Source organism: Petaurus breviceps, unplaced genomic scaffold (genome assembly GCF_028583685.1).
Source record: "Petaurus breviceps papuanus isolate PSGF00001 unplaced genomic scaffold, PetGlider_PUasm1.0 220, whole genome shotgun sequence".
Taxonomy (NCBI): domain Eukaryota; kingdom Metazoa; phylum Chordata; class Mammalia; order Diprotodontia; family Petauridae; genus Petaurus; species Petaurus breviceps.
In genome coordinates this window covers 15,357,304-15,367,668 of record NW_027185876.1, presented here as the reverse complement: position 1 = coordinate 15,367,668, position 10,365 = coordinate 15,357,304, and the positions used below count along the sequence as shown (strand labels likewise).

Below are 10,365 nucleotides of genomic sequence, written 5' to 3'. Positions count from 1 at the left end.
TCCACCCCCCCAAAAGTCACTTATTCTTAAAGTCATGGAATCTGAGACCCAAAGAAGCTTTAAAGGTTGTATTATCTATACTGTACCTGAACAGGAACTCTCCTTCATAACATCTCTGATAAGTAGTCAGAGCGACCAGTCAACTTTCTTTTGAAGTGATCCAGTGATGCTTCCTGTAATACCTCAAGGTATCTGAAAGCAACCCATTTCACTTTCAAATCGCTTTAGCCATGAGGAAGTTTTCATTACATCCAACTGAAGTCTACTTTTCTGTAAGTTCTTCATTTAGCTCTTAGCTCTGCCCTCTGAGGTCAAAAGAAAAAAGTTAATTTCTCATTAACGATAGTCCTTCAAGCCTCTGAAGACATTTGTCATGTCTCTAGCCCCAACCCAAGTCTTCTCTTAGTCAGGCTAAACATTCCCACATCTATAAATGACATGTTCTCTAGGCCTCTCACTATTATAGTCAGTTTCCATTTCATGACTAGGCATGAAATTAGAGAGAAACAAAAAAGATAAAATGGGTAATTTTGATTCCATAAAATTGAAAAGTTTTGCACTAAGAAAATCAATGCAGCTAAAACTTAAAGGAAAGTTATTAACTGGGGGAAGCCTTTGAAGCTTCAGATTTCTCTATTAAAAGTCTGATATCCAAGATATTTAAGGAACTTTCCCCAAGGCTACAATTCCCCAAATAATTTAATTTTGGATCACCCAGAGGGTGATAGTCAAAGAATATGAACAAGCAGTTTTTAAAGCAAGAAATCCAAACTGTCAATAGCCACATAAAAAATGTTCCAAAACACTAAAAATTAGAGAAATGAAAATTAAAATGACTCTGGGATCCCATCTCAAATCCATCAGATTGGCAAAGGTAACAAAAAAGGAAAATGGCCGTTGTTGAAAGACCTACATAAAGATATGCACACTAACGCTCTATTGATGGAGCTGTGAAATGGTCTAACCATTCTGGAAAACAGTTTGGAACTATGTACCAAAAACCACTAAACTGTGCATACCCTTTGACCTAGCAATACCACTGAGACCCAAATGTACAAACAGGTTTAAAGAACTAGAAACAAAGTGAGGGTAATGTACCATTTGGAAAGTAGCTGGAAAATACATAGTATATGGAAGTAATGGAATATTATTGTGCTATATGAAATTACACAAAAGATGGTTTCAGAGAAACCTATGATGACTTAGATTAACCAATGCAAAGTGAACCAACAGAACAATTTACACAATTAACAACAACATTGTAAAGAAAAGTAAGTTCAAAAGACTGACAAGCTCTGATCAATCCAAACCAATTCTAGTTGATGAAGCATGTTATTTATTCCTGATATGCAATGAACTCAAAATACAGAAGAAAAATATTCTCCAATATAGATAATATGTGGATTTATTTTGTTTGTTGTTTTGTTTGTTCATTGTTTGTTTTTCAGTTGGGCTGAGGATCTAAAAGGGGTAAAGGATGGCTAGCAGAAGACTTGCCCATAACAGAAAAGAGAAAAGAAGTCCTTAAAGCATTTAAAAGATGTAGAATAGAACAGAAGGAAACAGAAGGGTAGGGTAGTTTTGAAAATATTGTAGAGTGAAATGAGCTTCATTAACTTCCTTCTTACTTCCTGCTCATTTTGCTATCTCTTCTCAATGTGAGAAGATTGAATATATGTACATGCATGTGTGTAGTATACATATATGTATATATGCATATATACACATGTATGTACACATTTACATGTGTGTGAATTTATATCTGTATAAAAGTAATTTGTACATAATAGAAATTTGTAGTTTTATATATAATCATTCATCTCCATTTCCTAAAATGAGGCAGCCAGAATTTAACCTCTTCAATCCTCAGTTTCCTTCTGTGTAAAATGAGAGGGTTCAACAAAATCTCTCCTTCCAGCTCTGACATTCTATGGCTGTATGACTATGATATGAAATTGCCAAAGTGAAGATGGAAAATATCTATTTCAAATAACCTAGTTCCCTTCCTCCTGGGATTCAGTCAAATAGATTGGAAAAAGCATGTTCTTTCAGTAGAGAACATTGCCATTCAATCTCATCTCCAATGACCTGGCCACAGAAGCTGTATAACCACCAGTGGGGCGGGGGGTGAGGGGGGGGGTGGAGAGGTTAATAGCTATCAATCATAGACCCACATTCTTTCCCTCCAAATCATCATTTTCTGTTTTCTTCCTGAGCTCCCCCTTTTTAAAAAATCACTTCCTATAAGCCTTGGCTTTGTCTCCTTTGTATTATCCTGAAATATGAGACATGAATTTTTTAAAACCTATATAAAGGATGTCATCAGAGGGGTGTACCCCAACACGGAAATAATCCTTCAATGGGATTACTTCCTCCCTTTGATGCAGATCACAAGCCATCTATGCCTGACCAACCTGTGTCTCCTGTTCATTTCCATCTTTAAGGCTAGGAAAAGGTTCTAGTAATGGGAGAGGAACTTTCTCTCTTTGTGACATTGTAAGGATATCCTCCATTGCCTATCTATCCCTTGCTCTTGCCAAATGACCAGTCCATTTTTATAACTATATTTTCTCTGTCTCCTTCATAATTCTTTGGTTACAATGTGTTTAAGCCTCTTCACATTCATCATAAAAGAGGTAAATTTACAAATCAATCATTTAGTCAACAAGCATTTATTAAATACCTAGCACAGTGCTCAATCTAAGGATATAATCCCTGTCCTTAAGAAGTTTACATAAAACCACAAGAGGGAGAATATAATATTTGCACAGTGAAATAAAAGAAAGAGTTTTTTGTTTTGTTTTGTTTTGGTGGGGGGAAAGCAAGGCAATTGAGGTTAAGTGACTTGCCCAAGGTCACACAGCTAGTAAATGTTAAGTGTCTGAGGCCCTATTTGAACTCAGGTCCTCCTGATTTCAGGGCTGGTGCTCTATTCACTTTACCACCTAGCTGCCCCAAGGAAGGGTTTTAAATGCAAAAATGAGAAGTCTGTGTTTTTAGGGACAAAAGGGAGTCACTGAAGTTTCTTAGGCTTGGTCATGAAGTTGGCAGAGAACTATGCTAAAAGGATGTTGAATTCACACCTTCATTGGAGAATTAGAGAAAGGAGACTTGAGGCAGCTAGACCAATCAGAAAGCTTTTGCAGCAGTTAAGAGATGATAAGGGGGGGCGGCCAGGTAGCACAGTGAGTAAGAGCACGGGCTCCAGTGTCGGGATGACCTGGGGATTGAATCTGGGCTCAGATACTTAGCACCCACCCAGAAACACCTGGCCATGTAACCTTGAGCAAGTTACTTAACCCCAATTGCTTAGGGGCAGACAGGTGGCTCAGCAAGTTAGAGCACTGGCTCCAGGGTTGGGATGACCTGAATCAAATCCGGGCTCAGATACTTAGCCCCACACCCAGAAATAATAACTGGCCATGTAACCTTGAGCAAGTTATTTAACCCTGATTGCTTAAGAAAAAGAGATGATAAGGGTCTAAAACATGATGGTTGTGGTGGAGTTGAGAGAAAAGGCCATATGGGACAGAAGTCATGAAGAGAGAATTGACAAGATTTCAAAGCTGATTGAACATTGAAGTTGCATGAGAATGAAGAGTGAAAAATCAAATAGCAAAAACAAAACAAAACGTAACTTGAGGTGACTGAAGGAGAACTTTTCAAAACTATGATGAAGGGGAGAATTCATAACCAAAATAAAATGATAGGGAAGATGATAAAAAATAGAATAGAAAACTTACATTTTAAAGCTTTTGCATGAATGAAATTAATGTGGCGAGAATAAGAAATGCTGTCAGTGAATAAAAGCTTTACATAAAATATCTCTGACAAAAGTATGACAACCAAAGCATACAGGGAATGAAACAAGCATAAAAGACAAAGACCCAATAGATGGCAGAGGACAAACAAGAAAGTTTGAAAGAGGAAATAGAAACCATCAATAATTATGGAAAAAATATCCTAATATAAATGATTAATATGAAATTATTATGAAAAATACTTCAAGTCAATCATTAATAATAAAAGGAAAGAAAATTAAAATTCTTCTAAAGTTTTATCTTACACTCATCACACTGTCAGTGACAAAAATGTGATAGTCAGTGTTGGAAAGTCTATGAGAAATCATAAACACTAACACACTGTTGGTAGAACTGTGAATTGTTCTACCATTCTAAAAAAAATGTGGAATTAGGTGCAAAAAGTCACCAAGCTGTTCACACCCTTCTGCTTAAGTATCAGTTTCTTCCAGGAGACCTTTCCTGACTCACCACCCACCCTCCTGGTTGCCAGTAACCTTCCTCTTTAAAAAATCACTTTTTATTTATAATTTTGTGCATGTTGTTTCTTTCTAATAGAACATTAACTCCTCTCGGAAAAGGGTCATTTTTTAAAATTTCCAGTGTGTAGCATAATGCCCAGCACATAGTAGATGTTTACTAAATGCTTAATGAATGGATAAACTATCTGGTTGGTGGTAAACCTGTCCCAGGTCCTAGGTTCTTACACTTAGAGCTAAATGGTTGGGGAAGAACATACTCGTAAAAGAGCAGAACAGTAAACAGCCTTGTCAAATGAGTATATCTGCTAGAGAGCCAGAACTAATATAACATCAAGAATGAGATCTTAGAAATCTAGATGCTAATCTTGCCCATATTACAGATCTTCTAGGTCTCCAAGGTCATCTTCATTTCACTCATCATCCCCATATAGCAAATAACCCATCTCCTCAAAAAGGCAAGGGTCTCTTGAAAAAAAGACCAAAAAATAAAGGGGCTTCCCTAGAAGTTAATTCTTTGAAAATCAAATCAAAGGATGAGCAGAAAGATACATTTGTTTTTTCACCACTTAATAGTATTTTATTCTTTCCAATTACATGTAAAGACTTTTTTCAACATTCACTTTTATAAGATCTTGAGCTCCATTTTTTTTCTCCCTCCCTCCCTTCCCTCACCCTTCCCCAAGATGGTAAGAAATCTGGTATAGGCTATACATGAACCATCATATCAGACATATTTCCACATCATTCATTTTGTGAAAAAAGAATCAGAAAAAAGGAAAACCACAAGAAAGGGAAAAAAAAGAAAATAGTATGCTTCAAATTGCCTTCAGATCCCATAGTTTTTCTCTGGATGTGGAAAGTATTTTTCATCATTAGTCTTTTGGAATTTTCTTAGATCATCGTATCGCTTAGAAGAGCTATCTGTATCAAAGCTGATCATCACACAATGTTGCTGTTACTGTGTACAATGTTCTCCTGATCCTGTTCACTTCACTCAGCATCAGTTCATGTAAGTCTTACCAGGTTTTTCTCAAATTCACCTGCTCATCATTTCTTATAGCACAATAGTGTTCCATTACATTCATATACCACAATTGGCTCAGTCATTCCCCAATTGATAGGCATCCTCTCAAAGAAAGATACATTTGAACATGACCCCCTCTAAACTCATTCTTTGCTTTACTAAATCAGCAGCAATATCTGGTGACATTTGGTCTTGTCTTTTAGTATACGATAATAATCCACCATCACCCCTTAGCCCTTCTTCTACTGCTACATAACCTAGTCAGAATGCATCTTGTTCAGATGCTCCTATGCTCAACACAGTTCATCTTACCCCCAAAAAATACTCCTCACCATTCACATTACATTCAGCATAGTCCTGAGAGGTCTGGACCCAGTTCTCTTGAAGATGGTTCTAGGTGGGGTGGCTAGGAGGCACAGTGAATAGAGCACCAGCCCTGGAGTCAGGAGGACCTGAGTTCAAATCGGGCCTCAGACACTTAACATTTACTAGCCATGTGACCTTGGGCAAGTCACTTAACCCCACCCTGTCTTCCCCCCCTCCAAAAAGCAAAAAAAAAATGGTTCTAGTTACTGCAGATGCTCTCAGAATAGTTCAATTCATCCCATCCCTTCACAAAGAAGCCCAGCAAAATAAAAAGAATTTCTCCACAAAATGCTCCAAGAGAAGAAACTAGAATTCATTCTTCATTTTCTCCTGATGGTGGAGATAGGGAAATTGCAAAGACTGGAAAACTTTCAAAAAGGTACACAAATAAAGAGTCTAGAGTATATCTGTTTGATAGAGGTAATACCAAGAATAAAGAGGCCCTAAAGGAGAAAGGAAGAGAGAAGGGGAAGGCAGAGGGAGAATGGGAGGATTGGAAAGCTTCAGATTATTTCAGTGAGATAATCAGTGGAAAATGAAAGTTTAATGATTCAGAAAGGGATGACACAGAGGAGAAAGAGGATTATAGGCAGTTCAGGAAGTCTGTCCTGGCATATCAGGGTAAGAATTTTACTACTATATCTCACTGGAATGCTGAGGAGAAAGGAAGCAAATATAAATCTAAAGTTTCATTCAAGGACAATAGAAAAAGTTATGGATATAGAGAAGATAAAACTTGAACACTTAAAGAGACTGGGTATGAAGTGAAAAGGTTTAGCACTACAAAAGATAAGGACAAAGAAGATAACAAATTCTGAGAGAAAATTGGTGAAGAAAGAAATTCAGTCATCTGAGCAGGTAAAGTGTGAGAAGCTCAAAGAATTCTTTGATTACAGTCCCACTCTACACAAGAATCTGGAGGCAAGAGAAGAGTCTTCCATCAGAGAGATCAAAATGATAGCCAATGATTCCCTTCACCCTGAAGTCAGACTCAGAATAGTACCTGTACCTCTTGATTGCCTCAGACCTACTTCCTTCACTAAAGACAGGTTGCTTGCTGGAACTCTTGTCCATTTTGTGAAGAAGGAACAAGAATTCTGTTCCATCTTTGACCATATTAAGTTGCCACATGCCAGCAAAAGCACTTCAGATTCATGGATTCATCACATTCTGTCCTTGGTTTATTGTATTAAAGAGCCATACTTCACCTCAGCCACAATGACCCTAAATGAAAAGTTCATCTTATATTAGAAGGCACTAAAGAACACTGCTCCTGGCACACACACACACAAAGGACTGGAGATATACAGAAGAATTGACATATTTCTGAGTGCCCGAAGGGAGCATTATCATTTATCAGGAGAAGAGAGAGTTTTAAAGAAAATCAAAAGGGTGACAGAAAATTAAGGTATAGGTTTGCTGATTTTTGACATGACATTGGTTATTGTAGAAAATAAATAAGTAAAGAGCAAAGGGATTCTAAGGGCTCCAGGAAATCCAGTGAATCCAGAAAAAAAACAAATCTCCTAAAGATTATGAAGACTGCAGATCTCCAAAGATGACAGTTAACATAAAAGCAGAGAGTGAGACCATTTTTTTATCTTCATCTTCTTCATCATCATCTTCCTTGGCCAGCTTTTGAGAAGAAAAGTTTAAAACCCATCATGAACCAAAAGAATATTCATTATTTATAAGTGTCAGTTAAATCAGAGGAAGGTTTTGTTTGTCTTTTATTTGGGGTTTTGGTGTTTTGGGTTTTTTTTCTAACTTGAGGCAGAGTAATAGCCAGAGGAGTTTTTGCTAAGACAAATAGTTTCAAACAACTCAAATACTACTGTTTGAAAGAGACCAAAGGAAAAGGGGTGGGATCCAGAATATACCCCAAAACCCCCCCCAAAATACCTTTTGCATGACAAACAGGGGTGATGGTGTGGATTATTGGACCCAAAGAGGAATAGGCTGTGGCACTTTCCAACATGGAACAGGGTGATTTAACTTCAAAAATTCAGGTACCTGAACTAAATGGTGTAATAGTAATGGAATATAAAGATCCCCCTGTATTGGCTTGGTTTTTGGTGTTAAAATGCAGAGCTTGTTAATCCCACTTGTGGAATAGACTTGTTGACTTGAAAAGAGAGGGTAGAACTGGGAGGAGCTGGTGACCTAGATTTAAAGAGACACAAGACAAGAGAGAGGCAGAAGAATTTTTTGGAAGCAGCACCTTTGGAGGCAGAGAGAGACTGAGAGGATTGCTGAGGGCCACTTTGAATTGCCCAGGACTTTTGAGAGCTGCCACCCAGAGCTGCCAAGGACTGAGGAGACATGGCTGTTATGCTGGTACTTTGTCTGTCTGTTTTGATGTTGTTTTTGCCAGATTGGTCCACTGGTGAAGGACAGTGCTGTTGTTGCAGAAGTCTTGGAACCTTGCTGTTAGTTCAGAAGCCCTAAAGAAGGATTTCCTTGTTGTATGTTTACAGAAATCCTGGGAGAGGGTTTTGCTAATGTTTTCAGGGGTCCTAGGACTGTTCTGCAGACAGAGAATGAATTAATGAAGAGACTGGCAATGTATCTTGTGGCCTTGCTAAGCTTTGTCTCCCCAGGAACAAAGATTGCTGAGAACTTGCCTCCTGTCAAGATGAAGAAAAGACCTCCATTTGGGTATTAAGTGCTGTGCTTAAACTTGTTGTAACTCTGGGGTAGATTCAATTGTGATCCAGGGGTGGGGAACTTTTGACCTTTTGTGTTCTATGATTGAACAAATGAATGTACTTTACTTATGATTGGAAACTCATCTCCATTTGAGAAGAGGGGCTTTGTGATGGACTGAATGAAGGTACAGCCTAGGGGTGGAGTAGTATTTAGAACAGGGACTTTGTGATTGATAAAATGAATGTAATGTCCTGGGGTGGGGAAGTACTTGATTAAATCAGGTAGTACTTGGAGGTTATTGAATCACACTTAGTAAATGCTGTATTTTGAATGATGTCATATTTTGATCTTCTCTATTCTTAATTTGTCACTGAATAAAATGGAGAGCACCTATGCTGGTATTTTGAAGCTTGGGAAGTTGCCTTTGCTTGGCATTACATTACAAATGGACACATGACATATACAAAGGGGAGGAATTTTTTTTTAGAGTTAGTCATTTTTATTTAGACTTCATCACTAACACCATTTGATAACATGATGACATGGTGGGCACAAATATATACAGAGAAGCACACACAATCTTTAAATGCGTGGTTTTTCATATGTAGTTTACAAGTACAATATCATCATTTGGTACTAGGTTTAAAGATGACACTTATATTCTTCGGTTTTTATGTGTTTTGTCATATCATAATTTTTGCCTAGTCATGCGATAGTAAGAAATTCAAAAGCAGTCTCTTTTTCTTCTGATAATTCCTTGGCAGTGAGATCCATCTTCTCACGGGAGAAATCATTGATAGGGAGGCCTTCCACAAATTTCCAGGATTTATTCTTGATGACAACAGGGAAGGAGTAGAGCAAATTATAAGGGATTCCATAGGAATTGCCATCAGAGATGACTCCCATGGAAACAAATTCTCCCTCTGGAGTTCCAAACCAGATACCTCTGACATGGTCACAGATTGCTTTGGCAGCTGACATCACACTAGACAATTTTTGAGCCTTAATGACAGCTGCACCACGCTGCTGAACAGTCATGATAAAGTCCCCCTTGAGCCAGCTGTCATCCTTTACAGCTTCATAGACACCAACTTCTTTCCCTTGGATGTTAACCTTAGCATGGTTAACAACTGGATACTGGGTTGAGGAGTGGTTTCCCCAGATAATGACATTCTTGCCATCATTGGAGGTCAAGCCAAGTTTAAGAGAAATCTGAGACTTAGCTTGGTTGTGATCCAGATGGGTCAAACAGCTGAAATTCTCCTTGGGTATCAATGGGGCCACCTTGGAGGCCGTCAGGCAATTGGTGTTGGCTGGATTTCCAACAACCACAACCTTAACAGACTTTTTAGCATATTTTTCCAAAGCCTGTCCCTGGGATTTAAAAATCTTCACATTTGCCTTGAGTAAGTCCTTCCTCTCCATGCCTTCCTTCCTTGGCATGGAGCCAACCAGAATGGCTACATCCAGGTCTTTGAAGGCAACCTCTTCTTTATCTGTTGCAATGACCTCTTTAAGGAGGGGAAGAGCACAGTCTTGTAGTTCCATTACTACCCCCTCAGCACACCCATCATGGGGGTGATATCCAACAGGACAAGAACAAGAACCTGGTCTTTCCCAAAGACATCTCCCTTAGCAATACTGTAAAGAAGGGAGTAGGCAATTTGACTGGCTGCTCCAGTGACTAGGACTCCGATGGGTTCACCCATGGCTGCCCCTGGACAACTTCAGCGACTGACGACTAGACTCAAGGGGAGGGATTGTTGAAGATGAAGAAGAGACCCTGGAAAATAATGAGGAAAAGGACATACACAAAGAAAAAAAGGTAGAAAATTCCAACTTGTTGGTGAATTGAAGAAAAGATATCCTTTGGTGTGGTTTAGGATGGTGACAATTTGCTAAAACTAGTCAATCTAATTTTATAAGCAGAGTCTCTACAGTTTATATATGGTATGTAGCTTTCCCCCCCATCTCTGTTAATCTTCACTTTCTGTGTTTTTTTATTATAGGAATAATAAACCTGAAGTAAAAGGAACCAAAAACA

General features: G+C 38.3%; 2 pseudogenes; one reads left to right on the top strand and one right to left on the bottom strand.

The window, feature by feature from the left end:
• Positions 1–4,519: 4,519 nt before the first annotated feature.
• LOC138166064 (bcl-2-associated transcription factor 1-like) lies at positions 4,520–7,314 on the top strand (annotated as a pseudogene).
• A 1,483-nt stretch (positions 7,315–8,797) lies between these two features.
• Positions 8,798–10,037, bottom strand: LOC138166120 (malate dehydrogenase, cytoplasmic pseudogene; annotated as a pseudogene).
• Between the last annotated feature and the right edge of the window lie 328 nt (positions 10,038–10,365).